The sequence below is a fragment of the Bacillus rossius genome, chromosome 1 (genome assembly GCF_032445375.1).
Source record: "Bacillus rossius redtenbacheri isolate Brsri chromosome 1, Brsri_v3, whole genome shotgun sequence".
Lineage (NCBI taxonomy): Eukaryota > Metazoa > Arthropoda > Insecta > Phasmatodea > Bacillidae > Bacillus > Bacillus rossius.
This window is the reverse complement of record NC_086330.1, coordinates 34,601,103-34,625,864: the sequence shown is the minus strand read 5'-3', so window position 1 is coordinate 34,625,864 and position 24,762 is coordinate 34,601,103. Positions and strand designations below refer to the sequence as shown.

Sequence of the window (24,762 nt, the reverse complement as noted above, 5' to 3'; positions counted from 1 at the left end):
GGTCAGCGGCTGATAGGGTCAGCGCACTGGACCTGGTGAACGTGGCCGACTGTGTCCCTCAGCGTCTGGTACGGCGTGGATGGGTACAGCCTCCTCTCCCGTTCCGGTGTGCCGGGCGGGTTTGGAGTAGAGGCCTCCTCGTCCCCGTCGCCCAGTTCCATCATCATGAGGGTGGTGTTGGCATGGTCGTTGTGCGGTTGTGCCCTAAGCCCCTCCCCGGACTCGTTCGCGGGGGGTGACGGTGGTTCCGAGTGTGGCTGCGGTGTCTCGCAGCGTGCGGCGGTGCGGTGGTGGCCAGGGTGCCGGCCGGCAGGGGCGGCGGCGACCAAGGTCAGGCGGCTCTCGGCTGGCGGGCAGCAAGCGCGGGCGGCGCTCGGCACGGCCCGGCTCAGCCATGTCGACATGCGGGCGTTTCGCGGCCCGTCGTGCCATAGGGATGACAGGCGTCATCGTCTGAGTGACGGTCACGTGCGGTGGTGGGGCGGTTGGGGGTCCAGGTGCCGTGGCGTCGACCTGCATTGCGTCAGGCAGATGCAGGGAGCTCGGGCGACCCGGTAGCCGCGGTGTCGTCACGGTGTGGCGTCGTGGCGCCTCTTGAGGGCAGAGTGCGCGTCGCCTCGGCAGCTGCTGTGGCAGGCCGGCCGAGGGGCGGCGTCGTGGCGCCTCTTGAGGGCAGAGTGCGCGTCGCCTCGGCAGCTGCTGTGGCAGGCCGGCCGAGGGGCGGCGTCGTGGCGCCTCTTGAGGGCAGAGTGCGCGTCGCCTCGGTGGCTGCTGTGGCAGGCTGGCCGAGGGGTGGCGTCGTGGCGCCTCTTGAGGGCAGATTGCGCGTCGCCTCGGTGGCTGCTGTGGCAGGCTGGCCGAGGGGCGGCGTCGTGGCGCCTCTTGAGGGCAGAGTGCGCGTCGCCTCGGTGGCTGCTGTGGCAGGCTGTCCGAGGGGCGGCGTCGTGGCGCCTGTGGCGGCTTGAGTGCGCGTCGCCTTTGCGGCTGCTGTGGCAGGCCGGCCGAGGGGTGGCGTCGTGGCGACTCTGGCGACTTGAGCGCGCGTCGCCTCGGCGGCTGCTGTGGCAGACTGTCCGAGGGGCGGCGTCGTGGCGCCTCTGGAGCGCAGAGTGCGCGTCGCCTCGGCGGCTGCTGTGGCAGGCCGGCCGAGGGGTGGCGTCGTGGCGACTCTAGCGACTTGAGCGCGCGTCGCCTCGGCGGCTGCTGTGGCAGACTGTCCGAGGGGCGGCGTCGTGGCGCCTCTGGAGCGCAGAGTGCGCGTCGCCTCGGTGGCTGCTGTGGCAGGCTGTCCGAGGGGCGGCGTCGTGGCGCCTCTTGAGGGCAGAGTGCGCGTCGCCTCGGTGGCTGCTGTGGCAGGCTGTCCGAGGGGTGGCGTCGTGGCGCCTCTTGAGGGCAGATTGTGCGTCGCCTCGGTGGCTGCTGTGGCAGGCTGGCCGAGGGGCGGCGTCGTGGCGCCTCTTGAGGGCAGTGTGCGCGTCGCCTCGGCAGCTGCTGTGGCAGACTGTCCGAGGGGCGGCGTCGTGGCGCCTCTAGCGTTTTTGATGTTTCAGGCGGTGACGAGGACGGCGTCGACGTCGACGTCGTGCGCGTCTGTCTCGTTTTGGTGGGCTCCATCCCCTGTGCCTCGAAGCCAGGCGGGCACCGCGGGGCGAGTCCCGGTGGCCAGGCCTCGTACAGGCATCTTGGCGTCGTGGCCCTGGGCGTTTCGTTTTCCAGCGTCCCTTTCGAGACCGCGTACTCGTGTGGTAGTGACGACGGCTGCATGTCGTTGAAGCCAGGCGGTGGCGACGGTGTGGCACGACGTGTCGGTGCCGAGTCTGGTGGCGTCCCGGTTGAGGCGTGTGTCGTAGACGACGCGGGTTGCGTCGGAACGGTCCTTCGCGGCACTGTGACAGTGGTCAGGTGCGGTGGCGAGGCCATCCCGGCGTCGTGGGGTGTCTCCGACACGATGCGGGTTCGGGTCGTCGTGGCAGACTGCGGTGGGACGGTCGGCGTCGTGCGTCGTTCGGTCGGCTGTGGCGGGTCAAGTGTCGTCACAGTCATGTTGAGTGGCGTCAGGTCTGCGAGGGGTGTTGAGGCTGGTGGCGTTGGGCCCGGAGGCGGAGGGAGCAGGATTGGCGGCGAGAGGGTGACGAGTGTCGGCGTCGGGACGGAAGGCGTCCTTGGTGAGGCGTAGTGCGTCGGCGTGAGTGGCGTCAGGTCGATGAAGCGTGGACCCGCTGGTGACGGTGTTTCCAGACTTGGTTCGGGAGGCGTCAGGTCTACAAGGGACGTCGAGGTTGGTGGCTCCGGGACAGGAGGCGGTGGGAGCGGGATTGCTGGCGTCAGGAAGCCGAGCGTCGGCGTCGGGACGGAAGGTGGCGGGAACATGGTACGTGACGGTGCGGATGTCGTCGGGACGTGCGTTCGTAGTACGTCGTGCGTCGGCGTGGGTGGTGTCCGAATGTCGTGGATCGTCGCGGCGTATCGTCGGGGAGGAATTATTAGCGTCGCTGCCCTGTACTGCACCTGGGTGGCTCGTTTTGCGGTACATCGCGTGCACGTGAACGTGAAGGACTCGCGCTTCAAAGTCCCGTCACGCTCGTTGGTGCAGTCACGATGCCACAGGCTGTCACATTCGTCGCAGTGATAGCCCCCGCTACTTCCTCCGGGACACGACCGGCTTCCACACATCGTCATCCCGTATGTGCGGTACTCTTCACAATAGCCGCACTCGTACCCAGCGGCGGTCCTGCCGTATAAGTACCCACTCGGGCTGGGGTGGTAACACCCGATGCATCTGTCCGCATCCATCTCTGCGCACTTGGTGCTCCTGTTATCGTGCGTGTTTAGTTGTGTCGATGCGTGTTTTTCACTCGCGGCTCTGTGCGCGCTGTGCAAGTCTGCGCGCGGGGTCGCGTTCGCCGGCTGGGCAGGTGCCCGGACAGCCGCACAAAACGGAGACCGAGAATGGCCGCGGCGCGGGCGGGGTTGCGGATGGGTGTGCGAGGCGATGGCCGAGAGCGCCCGGACAGCCGCACAAAGAGGAGGCGAAAACGGTCCGCGCGGGGTGGGGGTGGTGACGTCGCTCCGTTGCTCGCCTCGCCGTGATGACGTGTGGAGGTGGGGGTGGTTGGAGTGTCCATTGTCCGCTCGCCTCGTCGCGCCGGTCTGTCTGGCCTTCGACCCTTCCTGTGTCCAAAATGGCCGTTTCGTGTCTCCGCTGTCGCCTGTTGGTGAATTTATCTCGAAAATGTCCAGGAGGTGGAGAAAAAAAAAAATTTCACGTTATTTTCTGCCCCACGCAGCGGGCGCCAAATGCCGTCGTCCGGGGTCTCGGGCTCGAGTCCCGGTGTGGCTCCTAGTGGGAAAAGGCGGTTCTTGATCTGTGTTGTCCGGGTGGGCGCCAGACTAGCTCGTTTCTAGTCGTGAATTTGGGGTCGTGGATGTATGTGCCCCTGCGTGGCCCACTAGGGCCGGCGGCGGTGTTGCGGGAGATGATTTTAAATAAGAGACGTGGAGTTGAGGTTGTGGTGTCGTACCTTTTATTCAGAGGAGCGAGTCGTACACGATACAACACTCTACAGAGGTCCCCGGGGGTTTTTTACTTGTTATTCCGTGGCGCCTTATTGTTTGTGTTCCGCGTTACGTGGCCTCGGATGCTGTTATGTCTCAGACGTCTCACTGGGTACGTAGGTAACGTAATTTCGTAACACAAAGGCGGGACACAAAATACACTGAATTAAGGGGGCGCGTACAGGTTACGTGGCACTCGTTACTCGGGTAACGTAAGTTAGCAATACAAAATACGGGATACAAAAATACACTGAATTAAGGTGGTGCGCACAAGTTACGTGGCACTCGTTATTCGGGTAACGTACGTTAGCAATACAAAACACGGGATACAAAAATACACTGGATTAAGGGGGCGCGCACAAGTTACGTGGCACTCGTTACTCGGGTAACGTAAGTTAGCAGTACAAAATACGGGATACAAAAATACACTGAATTAAGGGGCGGGCGATTGGAGACGGCCAATCCCGTATGCAAATGTCTCGGCGCGGGTGTTGTGCCCACTGTGGTGAAACACGCACCGCAATTAAGTTTGTCCAAGTTCCCTTGCGGGTTTGTGGTCAGCGCCGTGCGCGTGACCTTAAACAAAGTTCCGTACGTTGCGGGAGACGGCCCGTGCCGTATGCTGAAGAGCAGCCCCGTTGACCAAGTGTGGTGCGGGGTGTCCTTAAGTTGATGCGGCCGGATTAGGTCCGGGACCGAAAAAAGGGACCGGGTACTCACGGAGAGGTTAAGTAATAAAAGGGGTTTTGTTAATTAGTGACTATATTTACCGGACGTTACTTTCAATGTAGACAAAGGATGTTGCCTCTCCGTGGGACGTAGGTCCGCCCCGGTCCGCGAGCCGTGATGAACTGCCGAACTGGCATGGCGTCCGAGGGAGGCTCGGCCTCTCTCGCGCCAGGCGTGACCTCATTACGCTAGACTCCAAACGGGTGTGTCTGGAAGAGATTTTATTGTCGCTAAAATCCTCATTTAATGTTTCAGGAGGAATGGGTACGGTTCTTCTCTTGTCTACTCAGGTTTCCGCGGCTTTGTCTTTAATTGCTGTTCGGGTCGCCTGACTCGGGTGGGCCATGGCCAGGGGTGTGTTCCGTTAGCGGGAGCGTATACTGGCGGGTGCAGGTCGGGCTCTGGGGTGGTCGTCGGCCAGACGACGTCAGCTGAAATGTTGAAGAGAGGCTAAAGTTGATGGCCCGACGTGCGCGGAGCGTCCGACCCCTGCGAGCTCCAGACGGTAACTGAGCGCGAGACAGCCCTGCGGCCTCGCGCCTAACCACGTGAAACGCGGGAAAACCGACCCGGCCAGTTTTGGACTTAAAGACAAGTTACAAAATATATGCTTATAAAACAATTAGACATAATTTCCCTTACATGAATCTTATTTTAAATTGTTATTAATTTAGTTGTTTTAATTTGACAAATAATTATATATAATTAGTTAGGCGCATTGCCACACCCGGCCGGGCGCTGACGTCGCTTTGATGTTCGTCGCGGCGCACTTTCACACACTGGGCGGACATCACGCTCGGGCGTGTTCGGTGCACTTAGGGGCAAGTGTTGTTGTGGCATAACGACCTTTGCGGACCAGAGGGAGCACCGGCGGTTTGCGTCAAATGCCCCCCCCCCCCAACGAGGCCGTTATGCTCAACAACACTGCTCCTCACACGCATGGAAGTGGTGCACCGGTTCGACGCACTCAGGAGGTCAGGCAAGGTGGGAACCTGGGCGTGGCATACCTAGTGAATTAATTTACAATTGAATTAATGGTGGTTCTGGCATGACCCATCTGGGGGGTGTGAATCGTGAGCCTTGGGGACTTTTGTTTGTATAAGATTGCGAGCCTATTAACGGGCCGAAAAATGGGTGTGGGACCTCCCTTGCCGGAGTCGGAGACGGCCCTGTCCTCCCTCGGGATTCCGCCGCCATGATCTGACCCAGGAAGTAGTCCCCTAAGTGTGTTGGTACCTGTGGAACACGGTGTGAGCCTGATAGGAAGTAAATTGGTGTTGCCTGTTCCTGTCGCCCTCCCTGGTGGGCGCTAGTCACTTCTGGACACTTGCATTTCCCTGTTTCTGGATGTTTCTGGTGACGTAATCCTGCAGATGGACCGGAGGGCGTTGTTCCCGCCTGGAAGGTACGGCGTTTTCACTAACATTAATATCTAAACTTGTCTGGCTCTTCCCCTCATCACTGATCCTGTTAACAGCTGTGCGCCCTTTCCCAGAGCTTATCGAGTCTCCAACTGTCGGTTGCAGTTGTGAGCATTAACCGCCGCCGCCTCTGCGGATACCTCCTCTGCACTATCTCTCTCTCCTCCTTTGACGTAGGCTCCTCAATGGACATGGTAAACGCGGACTCGCTCAAGCTGACGTCCAGCGGCCACCAGGGCTCGTCGACTTCGTCCTCCACATCGTTCGCGTCCCCATCGTCCGGTTGCCAGACAAGGGGAGTCGTATCCCCCTCCAGAGAGGTCGGGTCTAGGTTGGTATTGTCCGCCGCAAGAGGAAGGAGGTTGGGTGGGGGGCAGTTGGGGACCGGAGAGTCCATGATGTTTGTGGACTCGGCTGGAGTCCTTGGTGCGGAACTTCCCGCAAGAGGAAGGAGGTTGGGTGGAGGGCAGTTGGGGACGGGAGAGTCCATGATGTTTGTGGACTCGGCTGTAGGCCTTGGTGCGGAACTTCCCGCATCTGACACTTGTGTAGGTGCAGTGGAGGTTGTGTGGCCGTCGTGGTGTCCATGTGGGCTAGCCACGTCCGGTTCAGGCGAGCCCGGAGTCGGGCTCGGAGGTGTGTCTGGTGGCCTATCATTCGGGGGTCCCACCCCTGTTGGGGCCGGGTCGTTTACTGCGAGACGCAGGTCGTCTCGGTGCACTTTGGCCGGTCGCCCGTTGGGGGTGCGCACGGTGTATGTTGACGGCACGGTTCGCCACAGAATTTGGCGGGGTTCTGACCACTTGGGGGCCAGCCCACGCAGAAGTTATTCTTTCTGGAAGACAAATGGTGTTGCCGCACATACACCCACTGTCCGGGTTCAAGCTGAGCTGGAGGGCGGGTGGACTGTGGTGTCTTTTGAGCCAGGAACTGTGTCTGTTTTACGCGTGCCTGCTCCCTCATGGCTGCGACCTCCTCCCCCCATAGATCCTCGGTAGCCGCCGCGGCCACCCGACACTCTCCAGGGAGGGCCAGGTTCTGCCCCAGGAGTAGTTCGGCTGGAGAGTGGCCCGTGACCACATTGGTACGTCGGCGCAGACAATACAGCAATTTTGGCAGGTGTATGTCCCACTTCGAATGATCCTCCCCGAGGCGGAGGCGGAGCTGAACCTTTATCTCCTGGTTCCTCCGCTCGGTGGGATTCGCCTGAGGGTGGTATGTAGGAGTGGTATGGTGAAAAATCCCCCACCGGTGGCATCCGGCTCACCAGCGCCCCCCGGTGAACTGGCACCCATTGTCTGTCAGAAGTACCTTCGGGAAGCCGAATCGTGGGTAAACCTCCGTTTCTAGGAGGGACAAGATGGTGCCTGACCTGACGTTGGAGACTGGGAAGGCTTCTACCCAGCGGGTGAAAAGATCGGTAATGACGACTAAAAATCTTTTCCCTCATGACGTGCGGGGGTATGGTCCCATGATGTCTAAGGCTAGAGTGTGAAATGGTTCAGTTGGTCTGCGGGGCTGCTGCTGCTCTACCCCGTCGGCTCGCCGCGACTTGCGCTATTGACACAGCTGGCACCTCCGCACGTAGTCGCAGACGTCCCCGGCAACACTGGACCAGTGGAATTCCCGACTCAGCGCCCCTCGCATTTGCTCCGCGCCCGGGTGGCCGGCCAGGTTGTGATCGTGGTAGAAGTTGATGACAGCTGAACGGGCCGCTGCGGGTACATACGTTCTCTAGGCCTCCATGTTCCCTGGTACCCGTGTCAGCAGCGTCCCGTCCACACATCTGTGGTACGGCTGCACCTGTTCCCCGCACCTGGCCACCCACCCCCTTGTTGACTCGTCGTCGTGCTGTGCCTCCAGCACAACACGATGTAGGGCTGTGAGCGTGTCCAGGCGAGACGTGTCTGTATCTGTGTTGGAAGTGGTGGCGTACAGAACTGCGGGTTCGCCTGCCCCCGGGGTGTGCGCGGGGTGTCCTACGGGCGGTAGCAGCTCCTCCCAGCTGCCCTCGTCGTGATACTCGGTGTTAGGATCGGGATGTCGTGATAGCTCGTCCACCAATTGGTTTTCGCGCCCTGGAACGTGTTCGACGTGGAAGTCAAAGTTCTGGAGTGTCAGGGCCCACCGCGTGAACTTCGACTTCCGGCCCTGTGCCGAGTCGAGCCACTTGAGACACTGGCTATCAGTACGCAGGGTAAATGGCCTACCCTCCAGGTGGTGTCGGTAGCGCCCTACTGCCCACACTACCGCGAGGCACTCCTGCTCATTGACGTGATAGCGGCGCGCCGCTGGGCTGAACTTGGCGCTCGCGTATTCCACTATGCGCCGTTCCCCCTCCGGACCTACTTGGTACAGCACCGCCCCATCCCCTCCTGACTAGCGTCTGTTTGCAGGAACACGTGCTCCTCGGGGCGGAGGCGGGCGAGGGTGTGGCACTCCCGGAACAAGCGCTTCACGTCAGCCAGCGCGCGGTCCGCCTCGTCTGTCCACCTGAACCTGTTCTTGGTGGAGAGAAGGGCTGTCATCGGCGCCATGACAGTGGCGAAGTGGTGAAGCCCCTCAGCCAATTGAGTGGCCTGTCCCCGCCGATGCTGTACACCGTCCAGCGACTCGCACGTCCCACGTGCACCTTACCGTCCCTTACGTCGATGGACGCGTCCTCTTGGATGAGCCACAGGAGCCCCAAGATGAGGTCGTCCCTCAACTCCCGCAGCACCGGGGCGGTGGTCTGACTGCTCATATCTCTTATGGTGATCGTTACCCGAGCGCGCCCAAACGTGAGCGCGCGGGTCTCACGAGTGGCCAGAAGTATGTCCTCCTCCCCCGGCTCCAGCTCTGCCTCATGTACCAGGTGGGCGGCGATGTAGGAGTGGCTCGCCGCAGTATCCACCAGGGCGTTGACAGGTCGCCCGTTGACCAGGACCGGCACACGGATCAGGCCCCCCGCGTTGTCACCTGCTCGCCCCAGCCGGTTTGGTGCCGTCGTTCGCGCTGCCGGGTGCGCAGAAGAGTCAGTGCGGCGCGGCGGCGACCCGGGGCGGGGCGGTGACACGTGGTGCGTGGCACCACTGCCTGATGTGACAGGTGGCGGTGGTGCGTGGTCGCACCTCGCAGGTGGTGCCGGAGTCGCCGAGTGCGCTGACGTGTCAGCGTGGCGCAGCAGCGACCCGGGGCGGGGCGGCGACACGTGGTGCGTGGCACCACCGCCTGACGTGACAAATGGCGGTGGTGCGTGGTCGCGCCCTGCAGGTGGTGCCGGAGTCGCCGAGTGCACTGACGTGTCAGTGTGGCGCGGTAACGACCCGGGGCGGGGCGGCGACCCGTGGTGCGTGGCACCACGCCTGACGTGACAGGTAACGGTGGTGCGTGGTCGCGCCCCGCAGGGGGTGCCGGAGTCGCCGAGTGCGCTGACGTGTCAGCGTGGCGCGGCGGCGACCCGGGGCAGGGCGGCGACACGTGGTGCGTGACACCACCGCATGACGCAGCGGTTGACGAGTCGGTGCGGACGGGCCTGGTTTCCGGTGACGAGGCCGTGAGCTGGGGGCAGTAGCTCGCTGGTACGCTGCCCCCTACTTGGCGTTTCTTGCCGGCGAAGTCCCTGACCGTTGAATTTTCTCCAGCGCAGCGCGGGTAGGGCAATCTCCGTGCCAGTGATATACCACCCCTTGGCAATATCTGCACCTAGGTGGTCGTGTTTGCTGTTCGCCTGGGGGTCGGTTCTGTTGTGCTTCTTGTTCAGGCTGGCGTGCGGCCGTCGGAGGGGCGCGGCCCCGCCTCTCGCCCGTCGGTGTAGCGTTTGAAGGTGCCGGGGCTCTGTAGGGCACTACCGCCAGTCGATCTTCCGGCGCTACGGGCTGTGGCCGCGCCGTCACCTGTTGACTGGTCCTTGTCGTGAGTGCCTGTACGTCCCGCTCGATCTCCCTGGCCAACTGCACGAAGTCCTCCAGGTCACGTCCGGTGGCCCCCTCAGGTGGGGCCGCAGCTCCCGCCTCATTAGCTCGACCACTAGTCCTAGGGCCTCGCTCAAATAACCTCCCGTGGCTAGGCGTCGATGGAGCCGCACCTTGGCCCGTATGAACGCCTCCACGTCCTCGTCGTCGCCTTGCGGGGTGCAGAACAGCGAGCGTCGGCACTGTGCTCGTGCCCGCGCATCGTCGAACCGGCTTTCCAGCCGAGAAATGAAGTCGTCCCAGGCCATTTCGCCTTCCCCGACCATAGCCCACCAGTCCAGGGCGGCCCCTCTAAGCTGGTCACTCACCCGCTCCGTCCACTCATCGAGTGGAATGCCGTAACGGGCCAGACTGTCTCGGCAGGTGCGGCCGAATGCTCCTGGGTCTTCATGTTCCTGCCCAGCGAACTCGGGAAGCCTAATCCCGGCGCCTGTGCGGGCTGGGCCGGTCATGACCGCTACTTGCGTCGGCGCGGTCGCCTTACACTCACACGCCTGGCACATGAATAGTCCGTCCCGGAAAACTAGGAATTCTTGCGCGACTGTACATGTTCGGTGGCACAGCGTGCCGCACTGGTAGCAAGTGGCTAATTCGTCTGACTGTCCGCGGGACTGTGCGGCCCCGCACTCGCCCCCTCGTACGTCCGGTTTCTGCGGCTCCTGTTTTGCTGGCTGGTCACTCTCGTCCCCGGGACGTCCCGCGTCGTCTGTCTCCGCGGTGTGCTTTACCGCCCGCAAGCACGTTTCCCATGGGTCGTCCCCGTTCATGTTGACGTGTGACACGCGTTCGCGGCAGACTGTCCGGTCGACGGATCAGGACGTCGATGACAGGGCGCGAGCAGGTAGGGAGGACCGCCTCCCCTCACCCCCGAGTCGGTGTCCCGTGCTCGCACGCCTCCTGTCCCGCGGAAGCACGGTGATGTGTGCGCGGCTGTGCACAGCTGTCCCTCTGTGACGTCACTCTGCGCCGCGCAGGTGTCCCGCGGTTGCGGCGCGCCGTTCCCGCGGTTCCGAGTCGTAACCGATCGCGGTGAGACGCCGTGTAATCTATCCCGGCCGTATCCCGCGGTGCCGGCGTTATCGCGTCGCGGCGAAACCGATCTTCCTGTCTCCCGATACTATCTCGCCGCGCCGTCTCCCGTCGCTATCTTGCGGCACCGTATCCCGTGTCCTGGCACGGCGGCTTCCGCTGCCGCCTTGGCGTGAGACTGTCGCGTCGGAGTTAAGAAAATAAAATTAAACTTTTTTTTAAAATACAAATGTTCCTTATTGAATCGTCCCGAAATGATAAAAATGTCACAAAAACTGAATGCCACTTGCCGGCCTTAAACTCACTCGTGTTGAATTAATTTTGATGTACTTTATAAATTTTGAAAAACGTTCGAAAGTTCGTTTTTCGAAAGCCACACTAGTTGCGCGCCAAATGGCGCCACTCCCGCTGCCTGTTTTAGCTTTTAATTAATTATTAGCGTTGTAAAATATCTCAGGGGTTTTAACGGGGGTTCGGCCTCGTGGCTGCAGGCAGGAGCGCGTCTCGTTTCGAAAATTACCTGGGCTGTTTAGGCAACCCAGAACGCCTTATAAATGAATGGTAAACGAGTTACAGGACACTGCACTTTATTCAGTATAGATACACTCATTCGTCCCTACACTGGCCGCGTCCGTTGTCGGACCGCTATGACACGCGTATCTCTATACGTGACGGTTTGCGCGACCAAGATGGATTGCAAAGTTATATCGACAAACTGAAACAGTGGGTTCTCGTCCCTGTGAAAGGTTTGGCATGTAAATGAAACTGGTATTGCCCCAACTTAGGCGGGCTGGTAAATACGTAGAAAAGTTCCTATGTTCAGGATGGTTTGCAGTCTAGCCTGCAACGAAACATTAACGTTTCAGAAATTACGTGGACACGCCAACTGGAGACGTACACGTAAACGTCTTTTGCAAATGAAAGTTAGACACTTAAAATACACGTTACACTTTGCACAATTAAAATGGAGAAAGTTAAGAGACGAAAGTTAGTCAGTATTATTCTCAACACTTATTACGTAGGAAACTTCGACGATAACGATTAGTTGGCTAAAGAGCCGAAAATTGTGTACCACTACTACGCGGTCCTTAAACTGGACATGGAATTACATATGAAAATAAAGTTCCCTATTGGGAAGAATTTAATAAATTAAGAGCCGCATGAGATATCGTGCGACTGGGTTGGGGTCAGCGCCGAGCTAAATAAACGATTTACAAAAACTTACACTATTGCTGAAATGTTGAAGAGAGGCTAAAGTTGATGGCCCGACGTGCGCGGAGCGTCCGACCCCTGCGAGCTCCAGACGGTAACTGAGCGCGAGACAGCCCTGCGGCCTCGCGCCTAACCACGTGAAACGCGGGAAAACCGACCCGGCCAGTTTTGGACTTAAAGACAAGTTACAAAATATATGCTTATAAAACAATTAGACATAATTTCCCTTACATGAATCTTCTTTTAAATTGTTATTAATTTAGTTGTTTTAATTTGACAAATCTTATATATAAAATTCTCGTGTCACAGTTTTCGTTGCCATACTCCTCCGAAACGGCTTGACCGATTTTGATGAAATTTTTTGTGCTTATCCGGTATCTATGAGAATCGGCCAACATCTATTTTTCATCCCCCTAAATGTTAGGGGTAGTCCACCCCTAATTTTTTTTTTATATTTCCAGTTTTTGGTAGGAAATCACCATGGCAACGGCTGTTGCTTTGTTGATGCTTCATTCGTCTCTATGGCAACGGCTATTTCATTGTTAGTGCAGTCCTCATCACCGTTGAAATTTTGCAAGTGGTAGTGGGAGGGGGAGGTGTGGTGGTAGTGGGAGGGGGAGGTGTGGTGGTAGTGGTGGGTGGAGGGAGAGGTGTGGTGGTAGCGGGAAGGGGAGGTGTGGCGGGAGTGGGAGGGGGAGGTGTGGTGGTAGTGGGGGGTGGAGGGGGAGGTGTGGTGGTATTGGGAAGGGGTGGTGTGGCGGGAGTGGGAGGGGGAGGTGTGGCGGTAGTGGGCAGGGGTAGGGGGAGGGTGGGAGAGGGACCGCCGACGCCGAGCAGATTTTTTCGCGAAATATGCCTGCCCCTATTGTTCCTTATGTTACGCAGGATGACATTTTCCGAAAATTAGATCTAATGGGTGGTTAAAACCAGGCAACAGTGGGTACTTTGTCTGCATGAGAACAGTATTTTGCATTGTTCATGCCTTCTGCGTCTCCATGGCAACGGGCATCGCGCGGCAGTGGCGTACCCACAACGAGGGGCATGTATTATGAGCGGCGCAAGAGTGATCTGCCTGTAGACTGCCGTAGCGAAGTACGGGTACATCAGTTGTACGTTGCGTGCACGAGTCGGGTAACCATCGGTGCTATTCATTTTCTCTCCGGTACATTATACAGCATTGTAATAAATTTTCACTGAATTTTTTTTTATTTACCATTACTATAAATGGGAGATGTGGCTTAATTTTTTTCCATTAGTACCTATAGCCGTGCGAAGCCGGGTCGGGCAGCTAGTAATTATATATAATTAGTTAGGCGCATTGCCACACCCGGCCGGGCGCTGACGTCGCTTTGATGTTCGTCGCGGCGCACTTTCACACACTCGGCGGACATCACGCTCGGGCGTGTTCGGTGCACTTAGGGACAAGTGTTGTTGTGGCATAACGACCTTTGCGGACCAGAGGGAGCACCGGCGGTTGGCGTCAACTTGCCAACAGTACCAAGAACTGACTGGCTAATAGATATAAGCACGTCACCTAACACCTGTTTCTGCCTGCAAAGATATGTACTTCGTGGTTATGGAGTGATGTCAATCCTATGACTGGCACTAAAAGGTAAGCAACACTGCATGTAAGAAACCAAAACGACGATCACCACACCAAGAGTATATGTCCAAAGTGTGCAGTTCCACTCCCAAGTGAAGCAGGAGAAGTGTGGGTGATGCTGAGGCAAGAACCACAGGGATGCAAGACAAACTGTTTCTTCCAGTTTTTGAAGACTGTCCGTTAGATGACCTAAGACTTTTCTTTCGTCAATGTGAGGAACATCTAAGTTCTCACCGCATTCCGAGCAACAAGTGGGTAGAACAGGCAGGCAAGATATTGCGAGGTGTCGTCTGCGAGGGGAGGGTGATCAGAGGAAGTTTCGGGATGCATTGTTCCGAGTTTATATCCAGACTGGCATTTATATGTTTACCGATGGCATCGCTGTACAGCAGTGGCACACACTGTTCTGCAGCGAAAGCCAGTGCGGCAGCGAGAAAGTGTAACTGTGTTTAGTGCGGAAAATCCTGCTGTTTTCCCGAATTGCACCTGGGCAATCGGAAAAAGACAGCCCTGCCAGACATCAAGGTGCACATATGGGATGAACTTCGGCCATTTATTCACCTTGACGTTGTACCTCCTGCGGCGGTAAAGCCCGATCCCCACCCCATCAGCACCAGATCCCGCTGGCATAATGTACCCCTCGCGCTTTTCGCACGGAGGAAGTTTACAAAGCCGCAACCAGGCAGTAGATTACAGAATGCGGCCTAGGACGGATGCTCCGTCCCACGGGTGTTGGGGGGGGGGGGGGAAATACAGTGTGTGCTGATTAAAATGACAACATTCGCGATTGTGCTCCACAGCCAGGCGCGTAGGAAGCAAATATTTAATGGGGGGGGGGGGGGGGCAAAGGAGAGTATCATTATAATTGGTGGATTTAACAAAGGACTGTCCGGGGGCTCTCCCCTGCTAGAAAAAAGAATTGTATTCTAAGGAGCAAAATGGTGCTATTTAAGCATCTTTCGTATAAAAATAGAATGTACTACTAGCAGAAATTTTAACTTTCAGTTTTCACCTCGTAGAATTCATTAGGCAATTTGTTGAATTTTCCCACTGCACAGAGTATACATAAATTTCAAGCACCTTCAAATTTAGTTCCCAGACATCATAAAGTTATCTAGAGCTGTAGAAAAGGCAAATATGTATTTCTAATTAAAAATATGTTTGACTAATTGCATCATAATTACATGACGGTGGTTGAAGATTAATATTTGTAGTGTGAGATAGTATATTTTGCCAACTATCTATAGCTATAAGTAGTTACATTTTCTTAGTATGTGCTAACAAACAACTGCAATAATCAAAACAAGCTATAATCAAATATTTAAGTGAGGCTGAGCCTTGAGTAAACAATTTAACAAAGACGGCATTATCCCACTCATTGCCCACTCTTAAAAAAAATTCATTTGAATATCAGGACAGGAGATCTCTTAATTATTTGAAACGTGACAGTAAAACTGCTTTACCATTAATAAATCTGAAAATATAAATTTCTTATGATAAGTTATATGACAAAATAACACATTCAAATTGATAAAGTAAAATCACAATATAACAAAACTTGGAATAGTGAGCTGTTCGACATATTACTATCATAGCATTTTTATGTTCTTCATAATTTAATTTACAATACATTAAAACATTCTGAAAATTCTCATAATTATTGGTACGAATAATCCGTATTTTTTCATTGACAACTACACAGCTACTAGAAATGAAAATAAAAATTAAAGATGGAAAAAAGCTTTTCGCAATAACACTCATATCACTTTATTCAGGAAAGTCGAAATTTTATTTTGGTATTAAAAATTAAAAAAAGTCAATATGTTAATTTTTTTACTGTCAGACTCCCCTTAAGAATAAGTTTAAAATGCGAACCCCACAGAATAGGCGAGTGAAGATGCTTAAAAATAACTGCAAATCTGCTTGATAAATTCTTGTTCAATGATTTGTAGATTCAAAGAAATTTTTTTATTACGCGATGGAATAATCACGAGCAAAGAGCGGAAAAAAATAATGTACCGACATACTAAACTTTAATGTTAAATAGGTATATTACATATGTTTTTCGGGATCATGTAAAAATTCGTCTCAGTCATTTTGCTTACCCAGTCATCCCTACCTTCCCCCTCGATTGTATCTTTCCACTTTTGTATCTGACCCTCTAGCGCTACCTTTTGCTTCCGCAAGTTGCTGACCTCTTCCTCCAGATCCCTAACAGTAGTATATAATAGTATGTCCGAGATCAGGGTTCAGGGTGTGGAGCCGGGAGCCGGTTTCCGCCATCTTGGATTCTGACGTCACGGCGGCCATCTTGGATTCTGACATCACGGCGGCCATCTTGGATGAGCGTAACGGGACACAGCGTAACGTGACACATCGTAACGGGACATAATGTAACGGGACAAGTATATCACGACGGCCATTTTGGACCCGACACCTTGGATCCGCCATTTTGGATGACGTCATTGTGTTCTAGAAAATTCCGGTGATGTGTTTTCCGCCATTTTGAATTATGACGTCACTGTTGCAATTTTCGTTACGGTCGCCATCTTTAACTTTTTTATTTATTATCCGATTTTAACGAAATTTTTTTTAAAAATTATAAAAAAATTCACTTAATAAAATTTTAATAAATTATTAATAAAAAATTACTTTTTCGACACGGAGCTCGGAGTCCTCGGTTCGAACCCGGCAGAGGCAAAAAAAAATTAAAAAATGACGACCGATCCTTCCCCCGCGGTGGACGCAGGCAGAATGACCCCCACCACTTTTACCAACACATATACGAACTTAAACACCCCCCCCCCCTTTTTTAATTTATTATTTTTCATCGTAATAACCTCCCCCCACCACTACTCTTGTATTTTTCCACTCCCTCCCCCACCACTACTCTTGTATTTTTCCACTCCCACCCCTACCACTACTCTTGTATTTTTCCATTCCCACCCCTACCCTCCTCCCCACCCCTTTTTTAATTTATTATTTTTTTCTCGCACACGACGCTCCGCCCCTCCCCCACCACCCTCTTATAATTTATTATTTTCTCTTTTCAATGTACCTCTACAAAAATAAATAAAAAACCTTATAAGGTTTTAGATGATAAAGTATGTATTAAAAAATTGTACTTTTCGTCTACTCGTCACGAAGAAGGTACTCGGTAGGGGGGAGGAGGAATTGAGGTAAAAACTAATGTATATATGTATGTACGATTACATAGAAAGTTTGTGTTTTATCATAATAATAAATCCTCGAGTCACTATACTCAATTGTTTTTTTAAATATAATCTTTGAAACTTTATACCTAGAAAAAAATTATACATCTTTATACTTGTAAAAAAATTAATTCTTTATGACTTTATACTTGTAAAGAAAATTAATTCGTTATAACCTTATACTTGGAATAAACCTTTTCATTTCGTCTTTATAGTTAAAAATATTAAAAGTTACTCTTAATAAAATAATTTTTGTAATATATTGTTAGCAAGCGGCGACCAGCACACGTGTTCTGGAAGAGGACATCTGGTCTGTGCCCCCCAGCGCCGTGTCCCACGGTCCGACGAGCGGCATGGAGGGGGAAGTTGCACCTGCATGGGGCAGGTGTGAGGAGAGATCATATTTCTGCAAAGTAAGATCTCCACCACCCCACCCTGCCACCACCACCGCGGGCCCCCCCACCACCGCCACAGGCGCTGTGGAGGGGGTAAAAGCCACGACAGTAGTGATGGGTCGAAACAGTTCGTTTTAGAGAGTCGTTCACGTGCGCTCACTCTCGACAGGGAGTCGTTCGTTTGAGTCATTCAAAAGAGTCATATCGTTCATGAGCGGATCGTCTGTCGGTAGTTGTAGATTACGCTCGCGAGCGAGTCGGAGCGCGTCACTTCATTCAGGAGCTAGTCCGGGATATTCATTTCGTTCAGTTGCGAGTCGTGAGTTGTCATTTCATTCACGAGCGAGTCGGGGTCGCAAAAAGTCGCGAGCAGCAAACAGTCTTTCTTTGTGGCCAAACATTTTGAACACGGGAGTGAGTATAAATACATAATAATAAGATTAACTTTATTTATTTGATCTTTAATATACTTAAAGTGTTTAATGTTTCCATGAATTATTTTGACGTTATTTAATCATGGCACCCAGAAATCAAAAAACTAGTCAAATTTGGGACTATTTTTCAGAAGTTAATAACAGTGATGGAAAAGCAAAATGTAATTTCTGTTCAAAAGTGATTTCGTACAAAGGTGGAAGTACATTTAATCTCACACGCCATGTGCGAACCATACATCCCACAATTTCACTGTCCTTGAAACGTCAGCTACCTGCAGATATCTCAAGATTTGAAGAGGATAAACCAAATGATCCAGAACCTTCTGTATCCAGTAGGCCTGCAGAAGAAACTTCAAATACTCAACGAAACACAGTCCCTTCTAGTGAAGCACAGTCAGTAGAAACAGTGTTACACACAGGTCGGAAAAGTGTGAGTACAATTTCTTCATACTTTCATAAGCCATTGTCAAATAGGAAAAATAGAGACATTGATAACAGTCTTACAGAATTGATTGTTAAAGATTACCTGCCTTACAGAATAGTAGAAAGCCCAGCTTTCAGAAAATATTCGCAAAATTTAAACAGTGGATACCAACTTCCTACTCGAAAGACTGTTTCCACTGTTTTAGTGCCTCAAATGTACGAACAAACGAAAGTAAAAGTTAGGCTTGCTCTAGAGGCTGCTGATGCAGTTACAATTACGACAGATGGTTGGACATCAGTAAAAAATGAAAGTTACATATCAGTAACAGCACACTATATTAACAAAGATATGGAACTACATTCCTGTCTTCTTGAATGTTTTAATTATGACGACAAGCACACTGCTGTAAATGTAGCAGAGGAATTAAGGCGAGTGACACATGAGTGGGGCATCGACAGAAAAGTTGTTGCAGTTGTTAGTGACAATGCAGCTAACATGGTGGCAGCTGTTAACCTTACCGGCTGGACACACATATCTTGTTTTGCCCACAACCTGAACTTGATTGTTCAGCATGGACTTGATGGGACTAAAACCAAGATACTACTTACCAAAGTCAAGAGTATCGTGGCATTTTTCAAACGAAGCCCTCAAGCTTGTGCAAAATTGAAATCCATGCAAGAGCAATTAGGTGAGCCATGTCTGAAGCTAAAGCAAGAGGTCGTCACTAGATGGAATTCTACTTACGACATGCTTCAAAGAATTGTTGATGTCAAAGATGCCCTAGCTTCAACTACAGCCATTAACTACCCAGACCTTCCAGTTATTACGAACGAAGATGTGAGCAATATTCAAAATGTATGTAAATTATTGAAAGTGTTTAAGGACTGCACAGAAGAAATTAGCTCTGAAAAACAAGTCACTGCTTCAAAAATAATTTTGTTTGTTAAAGCACTGAAGACATGGTGTGCTAGACGTAATTCCGAACTCGACGAAAATGTTCCCGCCAAGGAAATTGCAGAGAGATTGCTAGAAGGCATCAACAAACGCTTCAAAGCTGTTGAAGAAAACAGTGTGTTTGCAGAAGCTACGATGTTGGATCCGCGATTCAAGGCCCGTGGTTTTTCCGATGTGAATTCTTCGGAAAAAATTAAACAGACTCTAATTTCGCACTGCGTGAAATTCGGATCTAAATCTAATCCAACCATAACACATGAGGTGCAAAATGCTACTCAATACCAGGGGTCTTCGATTTGGGAAGAGTTCGATGAAAGTGTAAAAAAATTGCTGAGCAATCCCAATCGAAAAGTTGCAGGGATAGTTGAAGTCGATAAATTCCTACAGGAACCATTGTTGCCAAGAAATGGAAACCCGCTCACTTGGTGGTTTGAAAGGCGTGAAGTTTATCCAACACTATTCCAACTAGCCAAAAAACGTCTTTGTGTAGTTGCGACCTCAGTTCCATGCGAACGAGTTTTTTCTAAAGCTGGCCAAATTATCACAGATAGAAGAAGTAGGCTTTCAGGAAAATCTGTTTCACAAATATTATTTCTGAATGAAAATTTGTAAAGTACTTTGTGGACAATATTTAAAATGCGCCTTATTATAATGACTTGTTGAAATATGGATATTTAATCGGTGTTTACCAAATAATTGCAGTTATCGCAAACATTCATTATGGACCAAGAAACAATTCCCGAGTACATTATTATTTCAGTAATTTTAACTTCGAACTGTTATGCATCGATCTCAACAAAAAGGATTACTCCTATGTGTAAGAAGAATCTGAATCTTATTCAACGTGTGTCGGCTTTTGAAAGTGCAGCAGGAGTCAGTGTTAATTAGCATCTCAACTAGTACATAGGCCTAAGTGTTCCGTTTTGAAAGTCGAAATATACACTTGCTGCAGTCAACATAAGGTAATCATTTTCGCTTAAATTCATGTAGCTATTAATTTAATTTAAATGCGTAATTTACCATCTCACCTAATTTTATTTTTAAATTAATTATGTTCAAAATTTCTGTGCAGCTATAGGATATATGTAAAATTTTATATGTTTTTTTAATCCAAGATATCACAAAATTATTTCAAGACGTTACATTGCTTTTTTACCGAGTAGTCGAATCAATTTTTAAAACAATTTTCACAATTTTTAGCTAATTTTTAAGTCAATAAACCCAATATTACACAATATGTGATGTGGCATGTTGTAAGGTTTTTTCTTTACAATATTTTTCCACGATAAAAGAAACCTGCACTCTTTTCGTATTGTTTCTCTCTAGGATTTAAAAAATAGAATGCTGTGCTGTGTGATTTAAAGCAGATACCACGCTCCAACGTTATGAATCTGTTACCAAAGATGTGTCTTTGTAGAAAACACGCGATAATGAAATTCTATAAGCCTACAAACTAGCGGTCTTATCTGCTACCCGCCAACTTCTCTTGTCTCATTTTTCATCCAAACAAGCCAAGGTTATCACACCTACGAGATATCTGCTTCATTCTCACATTTCGTCGAGCGAGCCAAAGTCATTCAACCATTCCTTTCTGTGTATCATTCGTGAATATAGCCTGCCGATTCTTACCTTTAATATCGTTCGCGAATGATATGCTCTTTTTTGAAGAGCGACTCGCGAGTCGCTCATAGTGATGGGTCGAAACAGTTCGTTTTAGAGAGTCGTTCACGTGCGCTCACTCTCGACAGGGAGTCGTTCGTTTGAGTCATTCAAAAGAGTCATATCGTTCATGAGCGGATCGTCTGTCGGTAGTTGTAGATTACGCTCGCGAGCGAGTCGGAGCGCGTCACTTCATTCAGGAGCTAGTCCGGGATATTCATTTCGTTCAGTTGCGAGTCGTGAGTTGTCATTTCATTCACGAGCGAGTCGGGGTCGCAAAAAGTCGCGAGCAGCAAACAGTCTTTCTTTGTGGCCAAACATTTTGAACACGGGAGTGAGTATAAATACATAATAATAAGATTAACTTTATTTATTTGATCTTTAATATACTTAAAGTGTTTAATGTTTCCATGAATTATTTTGACGTTATTTAATCATGGCACCCAGAAATCAAAAAACTAGTCAAATTTGGGACTATTTTTCAGAAGTTAATAACAGTGATGGAAAAGCAAAATGTAATTTCTGTTCAAAAGTGATTTCGTACAAAGGTGGAAGTACATTTAATCTCACACGCCATGTGCGAACCATACATCCCACAATTTCACTGTCCTTGAAACGTCAGCTACCTGCAGATATCTCAAGATTTGAAGAGGATAAACCAAATGATCCAGAACCTTCTGTATCCAGTAGGCCTGCAGAAGAAACTTCAAATACTCAACGAAACACAGTCCCTTCTAGTGAAGCACAGTCAGTAGAAACAGTGTTACACACAGGTCGGAAAAGTGTGAGTACAATTTCTTCATACTTTCATAAGCCATTGTCAAATAGGAAAAATAGAGACATTGATAACAGTCTTACAGAATTGATTGTTAAAGATTACCTGCCTTACAGAATAGTAGAAAGCCCAGCTTTCAGAAAATATTCGCAAAATTTAAACAGTGGATACCAACTTCCTACTCGAAAGACTGTTTCCACTGTTTTAGTGCCTCAAATGTACGAACAAACGAAAGTAAAAGTTAGGCTTGCTCTAGAGGCTGCTGATGCAGTTACAATTACGACAGATGGTTGGACATCAGTAAAAAATGAAAGTTACATATCAGTAACAGCACACTATATTAACAAAGATATGGAACTACATTCCTGTCTTCTTGAATGTTTTAATTATGACGACAAGCACACTGCTGTAAATGTAGCAGAGGAATTAAGGCGAGTGACACATGAGTGGGGCATCGACAGAAAAGTTGTTGCAGTTGTTAGTGACAATGCAGCTAACATGGTGGCAGCTGTTAACCTTACCGGCTGGACACACATATCTTGTTTTGCCCACAACCTGAACTTGATTGTTCAGCATGGACTTGATGGGACTAAAACCAAGATACTACTTACCAAAGTCAAGAGTATCGTGGCATTTTTCAAACGAAGCCCTCAAGCTTGTGCAAAATTGAAATCCATGCAAGAGCAATTAGGTGAGCCATGTCTGAAGCTAAAGCAAGAGGTCGTCACTAGATGGAATTCTACTTACGACATGCTTCAAAGAATTGTTGATGTCAAAGATGCCCTAGCTTCAACTACAGCCATTAACTACCCAGACCTTCCAGTTATTACGAACGAAGATGTGAGCAATATTCAAAATGTATGTAAATTATTGAAAGTGTTTAAGGACTGCACAGAAGAAATTAGCTCTGAAAAACAAGTCACTGCTTCAAAAATAATTTTGTTTGTTAAAGCACTGAAGACATGGTGTGCTAGACGTAATTCCGAACTCGACGAAAATGTTCCCGCCAAGGAAATTGCAGAGAGATTGCTAGAAGGCATCAACAAACGCTTCAAAGCTGTTGAAGAAAACAGTGTGTTTGCAGAAGCTACGATGTTGGATCCGCGATTCAAGGCCCGTGGTTTTTCCGATGTGAATTCTTCGGAAAAAATTAAACAGACTCTAATTTCGCACTGCGTGAAATTCGGATCTAAATCTAATCCAACCATAACACATGAGGTGCAAAATGCTACTCAATACCAGGGGTCTTCGATTTGGGAAGAGTTCGATGAAAGTGTAAAAAAATTGCTGAGCAATCCCAATCGAAAAGTTGCAGGGATAGTTGAAGTCGATAAATTCCTACAGGAACCATTGTTGCCAAGAAATGGAAACCCGCTCACTTGGTGGTTTGAAAGGCGTGAAGTTTATCCAACACTATTCCAACTAGCCAAAAAACGTCTTTGTGTAGTTGCGACCTCAGTTCCATGCGAACGAGTTTTTTCTAAAGCTGGCCAAATTATCACAGATAGAAGAAGTAGGCTTTCAGGAAAATCTGTTTCACAAATATTATTTCTGAATGAAAATTTGTAAAGTACTTTGTGGACAATATTTAAAATGCGCCTTATTATAATGACTTGTTGAAATATGGATATTTAATCGGTGTTTACCAAATAATTGCAGTTATCGCAAACATTCATTATGGACCAAGAAACAATTCCCGAGTACATTATTATTTCAGTAATTTTAACTTCGAACTGTTATGCATCGATCTCAACAAAAAGGATTACTCCTATGTGTAAGAAGAATCTGAATCTTATTCAACGTGTGTCGGCTTTTGAAAGTGCAGCAGGAGTCAGTGTTAATTAGCATCTCAACTAGTACATAGGCCTAAGTGTTCCGTTTTGAAAGTCGAAATATACACTTGCTGCAGTCAACATAAGGTAATCATTTTCGCTTAAATTCATGTAGCTATTAATTTAATTTAAATGCGTAATTTACCATCTCACGTAATTTTATTTTTAAATTAATTATGTTCAAAATTTCTGTGCAGCTATAGGATATATGTAAAATTTTATATGTTTTTTTAATCCAAGATATCACAAAATTATTTCAAGACGTTACATTGCTTTTTTACCGAGTAGTCGAATCAATTTTTAAAACAATTTTCACAATTTTTAGCTAATTTTTAAGTCAATAAACCCAATATTACACAATATGTGATGTGGCATGTTGTAAGGTTTTTTCTTTACAATATTTTTCCACGATAAAAGAAACCTGCACTCTTTTCGTATTGTTTCTCTCTAGGATTTAAAAAATAGAATGCTGTGCTGTGTGATTTAAAGCAGATACCACGCTCCAACGTTATGAATCTGTTACCAAAGATGTGTCTTTGTAGAAAACACGCGATAATGAAATTCTATAAGCCTACAAACTAGCGGTCTTATCTGCTACCCGCCAACTTCTCTTGTCTCATTTTTCATCCAAACAAGCCAAGGTTATCACACCTACGAGATATCTGCTTCATTCTCACATTTCGTCGAGCGAGCCAAAGTCATTCAACCATTCCTTTCTGTGTATCATTCGTGAATATAGCCTGCCGATTCTTACCTTTAATATCGTTCGCGAATGATATGCTCTTTTTTGAAGAGCGACTCGCGAGTCGCTCATAGTGATGGGTCGAAACAGTTCGTTTTAGAGAGTCGTTCACGTGCGCTCACTCTCGACAGGGAGTCGTTCGTTTGAGTCATTCAAAAGAGTCATATCGTTCATGAGCGGATCGTCTGTCGGTAGTTGTAGATTACGCTCGCGAGCGAGTCGGAGCGCGTCACTTCATTCAGGAGCTAGTCCGGGATATTCATTTCGTTCAGTTGCGAGTCGTGAGTTGTCATTTCATTCACGAGCGAGTCGGGGTCGCAAAAAGTCGCGAGCAGCAAACAGTCTTTCTTTGTGGCCAAACATTTTGAACACGGGAGTGAGTATAAATACATAATAATAAGATTAACTTTATTTATTTGATCTTTAATATACTTAAAGTGTTTAATGTTTCCATGAATTATTTTGACGTTATTTAATCATGGCACCCAGAAATCAAAAAACTAGTCAAATTTGGGACTATTTTTCAGAAGTTAATAACAGTGATGGAAAAGCAAAATGTAATTTCTGTTCAAAAGTGATTTCGTACAAAGGTGGAAGTACATTTAATCTCACACGCCATGTGCGAACCATACATCCCACAATTTCACTGTCCTTGAAACGTCAGCTACCTGCAGATATCTCAAGATTTGAAGAGGATAAACCAAATGATCCAGAACCTTCTGTATCCAGTAGGCCTGCAGAAGAAACTTCAAATACTCAACGAAACACAGTCCCTTCTAGTGAAGCACAGTCAGTAGAAACAGTGTTACACACAGGTCGGAAAAGTGTGAGTA

At 49.8% G+C, this 24,762-nt stretch overlaps 1 protein-coding gene across 1 annotated transcript in view; it reads right to left on the bottom strand.

Moving 5' to 3' along the window:
- The window catches only part of LOC134534229 (E3 ubiquitin-protein ligase TRAIP-like), a 61,988-nt gene extending 49,873 nt beyond the window's left edge, over positions 1-12,115 (bottom strand). The window contains exon 1 of the mRNA XM_063372539.1: positions 11,913-12,115. The gene's annotated coding sequence lies outside the window, so the exon portion shown is untranslated. The remainder of the gene's footprint in view (positions 1-11,912) is intronic.
- Between the last annotated feature and the right edge of the window lie 12,647 nt (positions 12,116-24,762).